Source organism: Meleagris gallopavo, chromosome 3, assembly GCF_905368555.1.
Source record: "Meleagris gallopavo chromosome 3, MGAL_WU_HG_1.1, whole genome shotgun sequence".
In the NCBI taxonomy this organism is placed as follows: domain Eukaryota; kingdom Metazoa; phylum Chordata; class Aves; order Galliformes; family Phasianidae; genus Meleagris; species Meleagris gallopavo.
The window spans coordinates 59,210,290-59,227,938 of NC_139406.1; the positions used below are offsets into that span (position 1 = coordinate 59,210,290).

The 17,649-nt window shown below is 36.5% G+C and overlaps 1 protein-coding gene across 5 annotated transcripts in view; it reads left to right on the plus strand.

The window, feature by feature from the left end:
- Positions 1 to 17,649, plus strand: part of NKAIN3 (sodium/potassium transporting ATPase interacting 3) — a 404,665-nt gene that overhangs the window by 340,865 nt on the left and 46,151 nt on the right. Inside the window, exon 5 of one of the 5 annotated variants that reach the window (XR_014882537.1) lies at positions 12,887 to 12,962. The exons of the other annotated variants lie outside the window; for them this stretch is intronic. The gene's annotated coding sequence lies outside the window, so the exon portion shown is untranslated. The remainder of the gene's footprint in view (positions 1 to 12,886; positions 12,963 to 17,649) is intronic. 5 annotated transcript variants of the gene reach the window in all.

Consider the following 17,649-nt stretch of genomic DNA (forward strand, 5'->3'; position numbering starts at 1 on the left):
GCATGCCTCTAGCGCTCTGACACCACTCCAACCCAGTGTCTCCTCTTGCTGAAATGTGGCCATGTGTCACCTGCTGCTGCTGTAGCTTTTCAAGTGTGCAAATACTTCTGGGTGGTCTTATATCAGCATCAGCAAGTACCAGTCCCCCCTAGAGAGAATATAAGTGCAGTCCTTTTGAGTAATTAACAGTCACTTACCAATATTGACTTGCAAGTCTGCAAGCAAAATAAAAAAGCTAGGACAGAAAGCAACAGCATGGTAAAGCACAAAATCTTGTGGCAGGTTAATAGTAATGCTAGCAAAATCATAAGGCCTCTGGGATACTTCATACAGCTTGAAACTTCTGTGAGGAGCTATCACACATCTGTCACAGGCCTAGAGATGAGAGGAGACTCTACGTAATCAGCACAGTGTGATATTAATGTGATTATAAGAAATGTTTAAAGACTCGACTTGTGAGCATGATGTCACTACCGCCATTCTAATTCTCCTTCTCTTCTTTTGTGCTTCCAGACTCTTTTCTCTCACCTTTCCACTAGCTGCTACTTTAAGTGGAATGTACAAATACAGAACTCTTCTCTCTCCCTAGTATACAATTACAACCACTGCTTAGTACATGCCTTCTCAGCCTCCTATACCACTTATTGCTTATTCCTTTCTTGTCTGGATGCCCAAAGAAAGAGCACTTCAGGGGCTGACAAGCATAACACTCAGGGAAAAGAAAGCACTTTTCATGGCAACACTGAAAAGAAAAAGTAACAAAATGTATGTGTAGGGAGAGTTTTGTAGCTGCTTTTAAGTTTTTTCAGCTGATTAAAAAGTAAGTTGTCCATTTTGTTGTTACATAAAGACATTTATTTTTGTATGTGTGTAGACTGAAGTGCTCAGTGTATTGGTTTCAGGTATCAGAATTAGCTCTGCTCATGCCAAGTACTCTCTCTGCATCCAACACAGAGTCCACACAGCCAGGCAATGTCATGCAGCGTTCCTATTCCTGCTGCTGGTGTTTCTTTCTACCTTCCTCTTCTGTACTAGCTCTTGAGTAAATAGCAGCAACCATCATTGCTTAATTTTTTCTGTGCAAAGAGCTGTTGATTGCCTTTTGGAAAGATAACTTCAAAGAGTAAACAACTTTGAGACCTGCTTTGAGCCTTTTCACTACCTGTACCACCCCTTCTGTCAGTAGTGCATGAAGACACATAGGCAGTTATTAGCACATGCCTTATCTAAAAACGTTCCTTAACACCCAGAGCCCATAAAGCATACCTTAGCTCATGGATGTCCAGTCTTTGGGCTTGTCTGGGTCACACTGAGTGAAGAAGAATTTTCTTGGGTTGCATATACATAGGTCACTCTGAAAGTAATATCTCCTATTTATTTCCTTGAAAATTACTACAGATATAAAAAGCACAATAACACTGTGCAATTCAGCAAATTCTCAGCTACAAAATATTATTTTTGCACATAGTCACAAACATTAGCTATGCTTTTTTGCCAGCAGTGAACAAGAGCTTGCATGTCACACTTTTAAAAATCTGTACCAACAGAGATGACTCACCATCTATCACTGCTGAAATGCACCACCCATCACTGTGTTAATGAATGTCAATGGCTGCCGTTTTTTCTACATGAAGAAATTCAGTGACCCACGTTTGCTTCATATGCAATTTCATGTGAGACACCAATATGTCAGACTGCCTCTCTGCTGCCATCTGTCACATTACAACAACAAAAACTGAATATTGGAGGGAAGGTTTCACCTTTACTGCCATACTCACAGTATCCGTCCCGATGTTGTGTTGACATCATAAAGAAGAAGCCCTCATAAAATATATAAAATAGTTAATGTATACAAAGTAACAAAATGTATTTCAATTTTTATGCTTTTATTAAAACATATAATAAAGAAAACAACAAAAACATAAAGCTAGTGGGAAATATGACCCTGTTTTTGTGAAATACATCACTCTGGTTCGGTGGCAGTGAATCCATTTGAAAATCCACAAGTAATGTATTTATGTTGACTGAAAATGGAGTTGCAAATAAACAAACAAACAAACAAAATTTGATGATTTTTTCAGCAATCTCGAAACCTATTCTCAAATTCCTTTACCAAAAGAGAAAGCACAGCTGCCTATATGTTGCTGTTCACAGGACTGTGTTTAGCTAGTGTATCAAAATGCATAAGCTTATTTGCCATAACTTGAGCTGGCACTGCACTGCGCACTTCCCATGCTTGGGTTTCAGCCTGAATGGAGTTCATAGCACACTAATGTTCAGTTGGTACTGAAGGGACAGGCCAGGCCACACAGTGGGACAGAGCCAGCAACATGATGGTGCAGAGCAGGGGGCAGCGACATGCAAGCTCTGCCAGGCTGCACACAGCTCATGAGCCACAGGTTGGACATGCCTGCATTAGCTTTTTTGTCCCGGTGTTGAAATACATATACACATAGCCTTTATTACCCAACATCTAAGATAAAGCAATGATTGGACACTGACCTTTTTGTATCCTCTTCCTATAAAATAACAGTTTACATGGCCAATTTAATGCAGACACAGCTGCTGGAGATAACAGGCAAGGAAACAACTGACCTGCACATATGACCTTGGAAAGAAAAAAAAAAAAAAAGCTTCTCTTAGTTTATCCATTTTCTAGCTTTATTAATATGGTTCAGTCTTAATTTGCTTACTAAAAAATTAGATTAATGTATGTATTATTTGTATACTAAGACATAAAAGAGCAATCTAAGAGTTCCAAGGTATCTTAAGAAGTCAGAAGATACCACTATATGCACTGAAGGATGATCAAATGATCTTTATCATATTTTACAGATCTTTGCAGAATCTATTCTGCAATGTCTGACCATGGCAGCAATTTTACTTTTATAGTTAACATTACTCATAACTCGAAAGTTTTCCAACCAAAATTTTCTTTGCTAAAAGCTAGCATTAGGTTTCACATCTTTCAGGCTGAAAACACAGTAAAGCTGATTATGTTTATCTTCAGATATTTTCACATGTTCAAAAATTGTTATAACACATTCTGCTGTGTATTTTAGACTTCTTTAGACTGTACAAATTCACAATGACTGTCATTGTTCTTTGGATTCTCTCCAATGTTACCTTAAATACAGAGCCCAGAAGAAAACATGGTGGGCAGTATTGGTAGTAGGTGGACAGATGATCTTAGAAATCTTTTCCAACTGTAATGATTCGATGATTCTGTGGTGCCTAATATATTTTATCTGCTGATGTCATCATACCTTATACTTGGACTAAATTCCCAAATACACCATTTTAAAATTTCAGTCACGATATTTTAATAAATTATTAAGCATTGAGCCTCATTTATCAGCAGTTACTTCTGTTCTCAAGGTGTGACCACAGAGCTTCCCTAGGTCTGTCTCTTATCTGTCTTACTAGCCTAAATTTTGATCATGTCTCTCTGCTAGCATTGGTGAGGCACCTACAAAGATTGTGCAAAACATACAAAACAGAATTCAGACCAACTGATGTAGCTGTTAAGAATAAACAAGGTTACAGGTACATGATTCCTCATTCACATCTGAACCTTGATCTGATAACAGACATTTTCTTGCCTTGTGTATGTTATTTTGCTTCTGAGGGAATTCCTAAAAGTCACATTCTGCATCTAGAGACTCCTTAGTATGAAAAGAGGTTTTTTTAGTATGAAGGACTAGTATTAGAGGACTTTTTAGTATGAAGAGAGTCAGGAAAAAAATGGCATTTTGTTATATTCAGCATAGCAGCCAGAGGCAAGATGATTTTTCAATTACTTTCTCTGTAAATAAATATGCAGACAGTATAGATTCTCTCTTAAGAAGATCATAATGGGAAAAGAAGCAGTCACAAACCAGAACTACTATCAGTACTACTGGGTTAGTCAATCCTTAGTAAATATTTGTGCAAAATGTATTATGTGGCAGCCTAATGTAGCCTGAAATTATACTGAGGGTGATAAGCAGAAATATTCTCACTGAACTAGTTCCAAACTTGACTGCTCTGTTAAAAGGCCATATTTTGCCACCTGAGCAGCTCCTCACTCCAGAGGAGAGCTCATCAAACTCATATGAAAAACTGTGCAACAGGAACATTACCAAATGCAAGGAAAGGTGATTTAGTCTCACCGCGGGTGTTCTCCTGGGGGACTTTGCTCTTCCACAAGACTGCATTGTCACAGATCCTCAGTGCTGGGCTGTGCAGCCATTCCTTTGTTATTAACTGTTTTGACCCGATGACCTCTTTCTGCTCAGTGCTGCCACACTCTTGTCACCTTGTATGTCATAGCACTCACCCTGTCAGTCATGGATCACTCTTCTCTGGGTCAGGTAGGATGTGAGTTAGAGGCACTGGGCTCCAGTTATATTTCTTACAAGCTATCAGTCTCTGCTTTGGAGTAATTGATGTCCCTTTGAGCACAAGTGCTCAAAGAGAGAAAGATGCAGTGATATAAAAAGCTGAGAGCCGTTTTCAGACTCCCTGGAAGCTTGCAGCTTACTGCAACCTCATAAAGCAACAGCAAATAGAGTGGTGGACAAGGTAAAGGAGTCAAGTCAAGCTGCCCAGTTCTGAGACCAAAACCTGTTGTCAGGGATGGAACACCATAAAGCAACCAAGGGTGATGACTTTGTGCAAATTTCATTGCCTGCTTTGTCTGCTGGGACTCTTCAAGCCAACAAGTCTTCATCTTCTCTCAGTTAACTGCAGTCTTAAGTATATAATAGAATAAAAAAATCATAGAATCAAAAAACCATAGAATCATAGAACAGTTCCTTGTCCTTCTTGTGTTGGGGTTCCCAGAAATGGACTCAGTACTCCAGGCAGGGTCTTACAAGAGCAGAATAGGAGGGCAGAATCACCTCCCACGACCTGCTGGTCACACTCTTGCAACTCAGCATTTGGTTGGCCTTCTGGGCTACAAGCACACATTGCCAACTCATGTTGAGTCTTTCATCGACCGACATTCTAAATTCTTCTCCTCTGGACTGCTCTCAAGCCATTCTCTGCCCAACCTGTATCCATGCCTGGGATTGCCCCAACTCAGGTGTAGGACCTTGCACTTGGCCTTCGTGAGGTTGGCATGGGCCCACCTCTCAAGCCTGTCCCAGTCCTTCTGGTTAGCATCTCTTCCCTCTAGTGTGTCAACTGCACAGTTCAACTTGGTGTCATCTGCAAACTTACTGAGGGTGCAACTCGATCCCACTGTCCATATCACCTACAAAGATGTTAAATAAAACCAGTCCCAGCACCAATTCCTGAGGAACGCCTCTCTTCATTGCTCTCCACTTGAACACTAGGCATTGACTGCAACTCTCTGAGTGTGACCATCCAGACAATTCCTCATTCAGCAAGTGTTCCATCCATCAAATCCATTTTTCTTCGATTTGGTGACCAGGATGTCATGCATGATAGTGTCAAACATTTTGTACAAGTCCATGTATATGACATCAGTTGCTCTTCCTTGATCCACTGAGGCTATAACTTTATTATAAAAAGGCCACCACATTTGTCAGGCATGGCTTACCCTCAATGAAGCATGCTGGTTACCACCAATCACCTCATCTTTATTCTCCTTGTGTCTTAGTAGAGCCTTCAGGAGTATCTACTCCATGATTTTGCCAGGGGTGAGACTGATTGGCCTGTAATTCCCTAGTTGTTGTTGTTTTTCCCTGCTTGAAAATGGGGGTTATGTTTCCCCTCTAATGTGTCTATTACCAAAAGAAAGACAAAAGAGTGGGCATAGCTGGCAGAGCCTCTGATGATGTTTGTTGAAACAAGGCACTGTAACAGCACAGGGTATAAGATAGCAGGTATTTAAAATCAGTTTCATTCAGCAGATACTGAAGAACTTCTCTGCCTTTGCTTTTGCAATCAAACTAGCTCACCATTTCAACATCATGCTGATGAATGCAGTGCAGGTTTCAGTAGAGACCGCCTTCTGTGTTTTAATAGGCAACATGAAAAAGTCTCAGTGAGCATCCACATGCTTCAAATGGACCTGTGGGACTAGCATCTAAGGGAGACCTTCAGGTTGAAAGAAGACTGGAAAATGATCCCAATTTGAACTAATCTCATTATATTGGAGTTATCTTCAGTGATAACTCCATGATGTGATTCACATGCATGCAGACACTTTTCTTACATTTCTGCCTTTTCTGCCTTATTACGTCAATGTAAAATGGTTTTACAAGCAGAAAAAAAATATAGGAGTTATAATGCACCTTGCAGACCTTAGCTGTGTTGAGTTCAGAATCCCCATAGGACTGTAAAACCTGTGTGTTAAATATACCTTGCAAGTTCACATATATATTCAGGTATGAAGAAGCTATATAAACAAATGAACATTTTACTAGGAAGCTAATTTCAGTGGAACTATGCATTCATAAGCATTGTCCTTAGAAAAGCAAATATTTACAAGCATTATCAACTACCACCATTTCTCAATCTCTATTTCACCATTTAATGCATTTAGCTCCATAGGCCAACTGATGTAGGCTCACAAAGCATTAAAAAAAACCCTTTATATTACTCCGAGTGAATCTTTGCAGTCATTCTACTATTCCCTTTTGTCTGTGCTTTATTTTTTGGAATGGAAATATGCAGATCATAGCCATTTGAAGGACAATATATATGTATTAAAAATTGTCGTTATAAAATACGTACAAAATATATAGATATGTACATTGAAAATATATGTATTTGTAAATACATGTATACATGTATACTTAGGAATTCTATGGTTGTGATAAGGTGGGATCATCAGTTTTCTAAAATCATTTCAAACTGCTTTGCTACAACAGTAAGTAATCACACTTCGATTACGTGTTTTGATTGAAGGCATAATCTGGCATTGTTGGCAGATTCTTGCTCCCTTTTTTTGGCTGAACTAAGTTTTAAACTGATTATGACCTTTAATTTGCAAGTCAATTTGGTTATAGAATGGGGAAAAATCTTTAATGGTAAAAATATTTGTAGAATTTTATTTTCAATTTTTTCTTTTTAAGTGATGAATATCTGTTATTTAGATGAGGAATAACTTAAAGGTTATTGGAGCTTTTTTTATGTTAATTTTGGTGACTTCTTTTTCAAATGCCAATTTGGATAATTGCTTTGTATAAAAAATACATATATACTGAAACAGCATTAAACTATTTAAAATCAGCAGAAACGTAAAGGAAGGGGACATATAGTGCATTAATCTGTCACATTTAAATCTGCACTAAAAAGTTTGTTTTTTTATAATTAAGTACCTTCAAAGCTCCTTCAAAGTAAAACAGAAATTCTTGTCTTAAAAAAAAAAAAAACCAAGAACAATTTAAGTAAGTCATATGTGAAGGTGTAAACTGTAAATTAGGAGTCTATTGTTAGATTCCCTTTTGTAAAGTGTTGAATTGGCTTGTTTTTTTGTTGCTTTTTTTTTAATTATTTTCATCTTTCCATGCATGAAAATTCTATTTCTCACATGCATATATATTTAATCATTTTTCTCAATATTTCTTATAGTGAGATGGAAACCTGTATAGAATTGGCCTTATAAAGTGCTGTGTAGAAGAGGGGTTTAGATATTCTGGCACACACTCTTTCTACATATCCAGCTGGAAATCATACTGACTTCCTTCGTTTCCTGATAGAGATTCATATCCAGTTTGCTACCCTGTATCTCCCTTTGGTCTGCTCCAGCATTATTGCTTTCATTAGAAAGGTTGTATTTTAGGTTATTATTTTCTGAACGTGCTGATCTGCTTTATTCACCACTTGAATCTCCAGACTTCTATACCTGAGCATATAAAACCATATATATATAACCTTACTCCCTGTTATCCTGTTTTCTCTGTTCCTGACTTTTCTTCTTTAACATAATGTGCTTATTTGGGAAATTACATAGTGGTTTTTCTACAGCAGCAGTAAAGCTGTGTAGATTATCTGATGGGATAACATGTGAATCATTTCACCAAATGGACTACATGGTTGCTGCTCTGGGGAATTCTCTGCAGGCTGCCCATGTTTGGATCAGCAGAATAAATGTAAAATTATGACCTCAGTGATGGGCTTGAATAATTGAACTTCTGAGCATGCAAAAATACTCTTTTTTTCTTCTTTTTCTTTTTTTCCCCCTACTTAGAAGGGTGAAGCAAGGTCAATTTACTTATTATGGTCTGACTAATTTATGGAATTATGTCACACCGTATGGATTCATTCCTCTGCTAGTTGGGAAACATAAGCAAAATAATTAGCTAATGCACATATAAATCTATTTTAATAATTAATGTGTTTGTTGCATGCTTCTACCCTGTAATATGTATTTTAATTCACAGCATCAAGTGTACTTTAAATAGAAGTTTTTCACTTAGGCAATAAGCATTTATGATGTTGTGATGTACAAAGAACTATAAATAATCTTCCAGACAGTTTCTAACATACTGTTCAAATATTAATGAAATTATATTAATTTAATTCATAACTCTGCTCAGTCTTAAATGGTGTAATGCCAACAGTCTCACAAGGATGAAGTTTGCACAGATACTGCCAACAGCATAAATAAAGAGAGGGGGAGCACATCCCATTTGTTTAACTGCATACCTGAGAGCTCCCTCTGAACAGGAAACAATGAAGGTTTAATTTTCTACCAGTAAAAGACATATTCTCTTCACAGAGAGCTGAAGGACCTTCTAGACTCTATTAATCATAAGATGACTGAAAGATTTCTATTTTCTTAAGAAGTCCTAGATAGCAGTAACAGGTTTAGCCTGCTGTAGGAAACATTCCTTAAAGAATTAACATGCATTTTTAATGAACATAGTCTTGTTTTGTTCTAGTGCAAGTCCTGTATTAGGTTGCTCATTTCAATTTGATCAGAGCATGCTTTGCCCTTCCAGATACTGGCATCCAGCTCTGTTGTTATAAATAGCTGTAAGTTCAGCTTTGAAAGCAAAGAAGTTCAGGAAGCCTAAAAGAGAGGATGATTTGTTGATCAGATAAAACAGAAAGAAAAAAGAGAAATAGAGCCTTATCGTGGATTTAGATAACAGCAGAGAACAGAGGAATTTAGAACAGTTATAAAGGGAGAAGTAAGAAGATTAGTTTATGTGCTAGACTACTGATACAAACATAAAAGGAAGGAAAGAGAAACTAATCAAAATCAACTTTAATATTTTATATCAAAGCAACTGAGATAATATAGGAAGAAAAAAGAAAAAAGGAAGGGAAGGGAAGGGAAGGGAAGGGAAGGGAAGGGAAGGGAAGGGAAGGGAAGGGAAGGGAAGGGAAGGGAAGGGAAGGGAAGGGAAGGGAAGGGAAGGGAAGGGAAGGGAAGGGAAGGGAAGGGAAGGGAGGGGAGGGGAGGGGAGGGGAGGGGAGGGGAGGGGAGGGGAGGGGAGGGGAGGGGAGGGGAGGGAGGAGAGAGAAGAGAAGAGAAGAGAAGAGAAGAGAAGAGAAGAGAAGAGAAGAGAAGAGAAGAGAAGAGAAGAGAAGAGAAGAGAAGAGAAGAGAAGAGAAGAAAGAAAAGAAAAGAAAAGAAAAGAAAAGAAAAGAAAAGAAAAGAAAAGAAAAGAAAAGAAAAGAAAAGAAAGAAAAGAAAAGGAGTTTCTGAAGAAGTGGTGCAGCAGTTTTGCTTTTTGAAGAATTGGGAAGTATCCTGAAAAGAGAAAGAGAGGTGTAATGGAACATGAGGGAGTTACACCATGAACAAAAAGATATGTCTGAGACCGATAGGTATGTGCAGAATTTAAGGGACCATAGGAGATGAGTAACTGAGCACAGAATAGAAAGCCTTATGAGAGACATAGGGACTGGTACATTACAAAAAAAAAATAATAATAATAATTTAAAATAATGTCCTATACTAGTCTTTGAAAGTCATCAGAAAGTTTCATCATATCACCAAGCTGTAGAGAATATTAAGATTGCAGCAGTAGGGTATGCAAGGTCTGTTCAAGATAGGTAGGGTTAAAAAGTGGTGTGAAGTAATAAACTTTGATGTTTAGTGTTCCTACTAAAGAGGAGTAATACAATATTCATTTTATTGTATTACATGTATGTAGCCAGTATCTATGTTGGTTTTTAGTTTAGCTTGGTTTGGGTTGTTTTGACTGCCTCTCTATATTTGCCCTGAGTTGTAGTAGAATAATAAGCCAGATAGTTCTCGATTCTCCAAAATGTATGTTGGGAGAGTCACCATTCCTTTCATCTTCTACATGTTCGCCCTAAGGATTCTAACTGGATTAATATCCAGTGAGATGCTTTATATCAGCACTTGGCTCTGAAAAATACCATCTTCTGTTAGCAATACACCCCTGTGGCAACTGTATTTTGGACATTTAGACAGGAAATGTATCCCAGGGCTCCTGTAGGAGTAAAGTAATGCATGAGTGCAGAAATAAAATAAGGAAGAATACAATTTTGGGCATCAGTTGGGATATGTGTTAGGTATGAACAAGCTCAGGCTATATTGACATATCTGAAAAAAATTGGAGATATGAGACAATGTTGACAGGCTGAAGAATTTTGCTCATGCAAATAATGCTTAAAAATGCTCAGAGACCTATCAACCCATAAATTATCAGGAAAACAAACAAACAAAAACAACAACAACAACAACAACAAAAGCCACACAAAATGAGGGTTAGAAACACAAAGCACACAAAGCATAAATTGTATCTGAGTAAATTTACCAATATGTAAAGGAGGTTTAGACCAGACTTCAGTTCTGAAATAGATACATGATGAGTAGTTATTTTTTATTTATTTTTATTTTTTACCTTTTTTCTTACACGCTTTCATTTTTCTGGTACATTTTCAAATGGAAAATCCACAGTGAATGAGTTCATTGGGATTCTCAAAAGACGTACTGAATGCAAAACTGCTGAATACAGAGTTCTAATAGTCTCGTTAGAAATGGCCATTTAGAGTTCAGACTATTTCGTTTAGCCAGACTGAAAGATAATGCTAATCCATATTCAATGATGTAAATTACTAACACCTTCTAAAAGCCCTTGATAAAAATTGACAGTCGAGACTCTTGCTAAAACCATGAGTTATGGATTCCAGAGCTATCCATATGACAGCTGCAAAACGAGCTAAAACATCATAAATAGAATGGAAATCATCTTGTCTTTTTCAGTAGGTACTTTTGAATCCCTTTTCTTCCCTTCATTGTTGACATAGTAGCTGTAAAAAAACAAACAAACAAACAAAAAACCTGGCTATTTTTTTTTTTATATTTAAATAACATGATTTTGAAAAATCAGTCTGTATTTCTGTGTTGTTTTGTGTTCCTGTTTAATTCAAGATAAATTTTTCCTACATACATAATTGATTTTCTTTTCAAGTCAGGGTTTGCTTATTTAACTCAAATGTGGTTAATCAATATAAATGTATTTTAGCACAACAAAAGCAAAATTCAGAGGCAGGGAGAACTATGTGCATTAAGTGTATACATTAAGAGGGCTAGGAGCTGACAGAAAAATCCACTAAACTTAATTTTGTATGAATCATATCTTTAGCTCTCTTTAGTTCTAGTATGTGAATATTTTCATGCTAGGTAGTAACATCAGAAGAAATTCATTCATAAAGGAAACTTGAAGAAAAACAAATATGGAACAGATGCCAGAAGATCTCAGAATCATTATCCTATTGTGGGCCATGACTATGAGAAATGGCCTGACAATCACAGATGAAGAAATAAAGATAGGAGCTGTTTAAACTAGAATTAACCGTGAGGGAGAGAAGGATGATGCAGCCCACTGCTAGCAGATGAAAAAAAAAGAGTTGCAAGTATTAATTGTATCTGCTCAGCCTTCCTCCCTATATATACCAAGATGTTTGCACTCTAAAGTTGTCTGATTGAAGGGAAAAAAGAAAAACAAACAAACAAACAAAAACAAACAAACAAAAAAAAAAGCAAACAAGAAGAAGTAGGAGAAGAGGGTGGATAAAGTTCAGTTTTTGAATAAATACTTAAATATATTAAATGGCTGCCTAGTAGCTCCTCCTTTCTGCTTACCACTATAGTAAGTGTAACATACTATGCCTCTCACTGACATCAGGAACTTTGTATCAGCTTTCTGTTGTATGAGGGTACTACATTCTCATCCTTAGACAACTGCAAAGTAATCGCAGGAAATTACAATGTAAGGTGATGATGCCACTTCGATAGCTTACATAGGGAACTGTGAAAATACAGTTCTTTCAACTCTCCCATATGCTCAGTCTAAACATGGGTACGTGGAGGCCACAGGGAGGGCAAGCACTGAATTGCAGTGTGTTCCTGCTTGCACCAGTGTTTTGGTTTCACTTCAAAGCGAGCTATAATTTAACTAAGATTTAAAAATCAGGAATACTAAGTTTGTGTGACATAGTTTACTAGTGGAAACTGAGTGCACATTGCCAGCACAGAGCAGCAAACATGCTTGAGTTTAAGCAGCGAGATTTAAAAAACTCCTAGACAAATGTTTTTCTTGTTAATCATTGACTGAAAATACTGGGCTGGGCTGGATTTATCAAAACAATGAGTATTCTACAAGGCTTTCATTTTTTGAAATTGTATGGCAGAAAATAATCATTTTATGGCAATCAGACACAATGGCTAATGGTCACATTTCAGTCTTTCTGGAAATCAGTTACATACAATGATAGGAACAATAGGAATCAGTACGCATGTATTAAAACATTTTAAATGGCATTCTTGCAGCAAAAGCTTAATAAGTTCTATTTTTCTTTATATGTTCTATTTTTCTCATATACCACCCTCACTATAGAATATGATCTTCTTGATATAAAATGTCAGCCTTCCATTAAATTCTTGTGTCTGTCTTCTCTCTCATGAAAAATACGTTGTTTATGCACTCATTTATTTATGTTGTAGGGAAGCTCATACTCCCAAGGCCATGACAACACACTTTGAACCTCCAGTGGACATATTTCTGGAGCACCATATTCAGGTTTTGCTTATGTTGTTTTTGTTTTTTTTTAAATAAATTAACCTCAAGGAGAGAGGTTAAAAGGAAACAAATAGACAATCTGCTTGCCTTCTCTTTCATTTCCACTTTCCATTTTTCTTTGGAAAGCTTTTATTGCTAAATGTCTATCCAGTGACTGCTTCCCTTTTCTTCAAGAACAATGGATACTCCAAAATGCATTTCACTCTACTCTTACCTCATGCTCTGTCTTTAATTGCAGTCTTTTTAACTGTTAGTTGTAACTGGTCTGCATTTCTTGTAAAGCTAACTGATCATGGAAAATTAAACTGAATGAAATCTCAATGGAATGTAAAATATAGTGGTATCTTTGAGTTTAGTTTCTGTTGGTGCTGTTGTTGATTTTGTTTTCTTTTTAAAGAAGGAATTGGAAGTGAGAAGTTAGATTATTGCAACAGTTTCACAGCCATAGATATCTTGTCCCACTGAGACTGCAGTGGAGTATTTCAGTCTAAAAACATCCTCCTGGCTAGTTTTCATTTCTGTTCTGTATACTTCAAAGATTTTTTCTTGGTTGTATAAAGAAGTGGTAGCATTCAATTAAAAGATACTGAATGTCTATCAGAAGTGACTGAATATTCCTTCTGGCTATCAGGGTATCAAAGAGACAGCTGTCTGTATTTCTTCAGAATTAGTCCAAGCTACTGGCTTTCTAAGACATGGCAAGTAACTGTAAGTGAGATAGTTAATGAAAATAGCAATTATCCTTTACTTTGTCTTTCAGGACAACATAGAAAATCAGTCCCTACTCTAAAGTACCATTCTGCATTAATATAAGTTCTTTTATTGTATGCCAGGTAATATGTTTTATACGCTTGGCAAAGATGCTGTCTGTGGTGCTGAGAGAACAGCATGTAAGACTACATCTTGAAAGAAAAAATGTTATGCCAAAAGGAGATTCAAGGCTTATTTCTCATTTCACACTAATTTTGTATTGCCATGTTTCCACTACTGTTAGCTGAGCAAACTTTGATTTGCACTAGTTCAAGACAGATTAAAAACCAAGCCCTTTATATCAAATGTTGGCTTTATATATCCTTTTATTACTTGTACAGAAATGAAAACCCATAGAGCTGAATTGCTTAGATAAAAAGTTCATTGTTTTTGCCCCGTTAAGGGTCTATATGATTAGAATCTCAATGCAATTTTTCTTTGTAGCCAGATATTAATTTTCTTTCTTAAAACTCTTTGCATTATTTTGAAATATATATTTACTGAAAATAATATTTATGGAAGCATTTATATTTTGTTATGTAAATAATACACTGATATTATATCGGTTGAACAATGAGAGATGCAAATTTCTTATTCCATACTCTAGCTGATTAATATAATCATCTGCTATATGCCAGAGAAATCTGATTTTATAGATAATTCTTATCTCCATCTTTAGAGTGTATTTTATTATATTTCTCTTGGGCAAAAGTGCAATAGATTAACTTTCTAACTTTAAGGCTGTTCATACAGTTGCAAGCCTGTGAAAAATAAATCTGATTTCTCATTGAACTTAGGGATTTTTCAGCTTTTTTACACTTGCTATTAACAGCAGAAAAATATGTAAATGAATGAAGGAATAAAGAAGGGTCGATTTGCAAAAATGAGATATAAAGAAGCACATATGAAAGGTCTTTTATCTGGTGTAATGCAGTGCTTGTGAAACAAATTGAGCCTTTTAGTCACCATATGGCACTTTTAGAGCTCTATTATTGTTCTTATAGCCTAGACCTCTGCACTAACCAACCAAATTTCACCTCGCATCCTGCCTTATTTACTTCGTTATGTGCCATTCACATTTTCATTTGACCACTGATTCTGACTGGAAAGAAGAAAATGATTCATTTCATAAGAACAAATGAGGATATTAGAGGAGAGAAGTGCAGTAAAACTGAGCAGCTGTCTTGTGCTTCTTCATTGACAGAAAAAAAAATCCAAACCACTTGTGTATTTTTACATCTAGTACATAAAACTAGAAGCAGACTGCTACCTTGCAGAGATGTATAATGTTGGTCCTAAGCATATACAACCTGAGTTAGTAAAGATTAAGTATAAACATAAACCTACTGTATTAAAGCTAGTCATAATAAGTAGCATGACTGAAGTGCATTCTAAAGCATGCAATTAGAGAACTGTAGTGATGGAGGACAAATAATGCTTGATCCATGAAACTTTGAAGTAAATGTGGCTGTTTCCTTCTACTTGTAAATAGACTGTAAATCAAATCTATAAAAATAAGACTTATGAAAGCATTTTCATTATAGGAAAATGTTTTGGAAAAGGATCACAATCATTTATTTCAAGGGAAAATTTCACACACATTCAAAATCATGATGAGAGAACCTCAGAAGTAAATGCAATTCTGATCCATATTTTAATAAAGAGAGAGACAAAGGGAGAAAAAAATCTCCAGGCTGAAGAGAATTTGAGATATTAGGTAATTTATTTGTAAGGAAAGCACAGATAAGTTAAAGAGTGTTAAAGATAATATACTCTTCGCAAAGAAAGTTCAGAACTTCTGTGTTCCCTCTTCAAAGTAAAGGTTTGTTAATCCTGTAGGTTAACATATCAACATAGTAATAATGGATATGAAAAGAAATTGGAGAGAAAATAGTTCTATATTTTCAATAAGCATATTATGGATTTGATGGGAGCATTAATGGTGGGATGGAAAATAATTTTTAGAAGGTTGCCCAGTGAGATGGTGGAAGCCAATTGGAAGCCCTGTTCCTGGAGATATCCAAGGACAGGCTGGACCAGGCACTGAGCAACCCTACCTAGCTGTACATGTCCTTGTTTGTTGCAAGACAGTGGGACTAAATGACCTTTAAGGGGCCTGTGCAATTCAAACAATCCTATGATTTTATGACTCTATGAAGTTACAACTGCGGATGCAGTCCTGGTCCTTTTGTGTTAAATCAAAGAACTCCCACCGATTTAAATAAGAATGTCTTTCTTCCTTTGCATACAGATTTTACACATACACAAAATACACCCCCAGTGTCATTTAAAATGAAAAATGCTGAGTAATAACTGGAGATTAGATTAACTAAAAACAGCAGCTAATGAAAAGAAAAGAACACATTAACCAGTCCCTTTTAATTTTCAGATAACCATTTCCTTCCATCATGGGTAATAATGGAAGGGAGAGAAGATCTTTGCTCAGTATGTCTTTCTGCTGTTGGGAGCATGACAGTCACTACTAGATTCATACTAGCATTCACACTAATTCTTCTGTCTCTCAGACTTTCCTGGATTAATCCCATACCCGAAAGTCCTTTCTTTCCCTTTTGTACATGCTCCTTGGCTGTCAGTCCTGCTATCATGGCCCTCTTCACTGAGGCCACACAAACTTTGAAAACAAGATTTGGCACCACATCGCCCTCAGAAATTTTTCAGCAGAGCAGGCAATGTTTATTACATGGATTTTAGACTCTATAAAATACACATAAATCCTCCTAAATACATAGATAATTTGCTCAGCCTACCTTCCATTTCTAAGTATGTGAAATCATCTGCCAAAAGCTCTGGACAAAGATAAATTCCCCATCTAAATCAATTTTGAAATATAGCAATACAAAATAATTTGGAAAAGTGCACAGAGACCTCCTCAAACTGTTTGGCCTGCTGTATCCCCATACATGGATCTGGAACACTTTGTACTGGATTTCCATGGCTATGTTTGTGAAATATCATAGTGTTTAGTTCTGTTGCTTTGGAACTCCGAGGACTGTAATTGTGAAAAAAAAAGGCTTTATTATGGGAAAGTAGTTCCAGTCTTCAAAGACAGAAAGTAATACCTGCACACAAACACATTATTTACTGGTATCCTGAAAAGGTAATCAATAATTCAGTAAACACTGTAAAAGATAATCCTTTGAAAAACATACTGAACTGGAAAAGGAGTGCTTAAAATCACAGTGACTAAGCTGAAAAGGGTCGTAGGAAGCCTGGGAATTTCCAAGGAGAGCCTAGATTTTCCTTGTATTGAGTTTTGAAGATTCAGCAACATTCAACTACTTGCAAGTGCTGTGTAAAAACAGTTATTTTTGCATTCTTCTCCATTCTATTGTGAATCCCTCTCAGATCATCTTCTGTTGAGTAAGGAAGGTGGAAACCAGGGAAATAAGAGAAGGAAAGGCTGAAGAGGAAAGAGAGTTCCTGCTGCATGGTTGGGCAATTACTGGAGAAACAGCTCAAGGAGGCTTTTTCATTTACCCTGAACTACAATTTAGGGTTTCTAAATGCAGAGGCAGTAAACAGTGTATTAGCATTTGTGCAGCAATTTGATCTACAAGTGCAGTATTGATTTCTTAGAAGAACATACCATACGCCTTCAGAAATTGTCACCGTGTGAAGAGTTCTTTGGCTTTTTGCTTTTCTATTCCCATTCAAAGGGCTCCATAACTTGAAATGGCCTCCCTGGCTACAGAATTTATTATATTATAGTTCTGTTCTATAATTTTCTATTCTAAAAAGTTAATTAAGAATTGAACATTTTCACCTGTTAATGCAGTAAAGTGTGGTTGTTCTTTTGCTAGAGGACATTAAGGATGTTACTAATTGAGATAATAATTGTCATAACATGAGATCCCTCATTTTGCTCAGAATGAGCTTTACCTATTGGAAAAGTAGGCAATGACCTGACCTGGAAGAT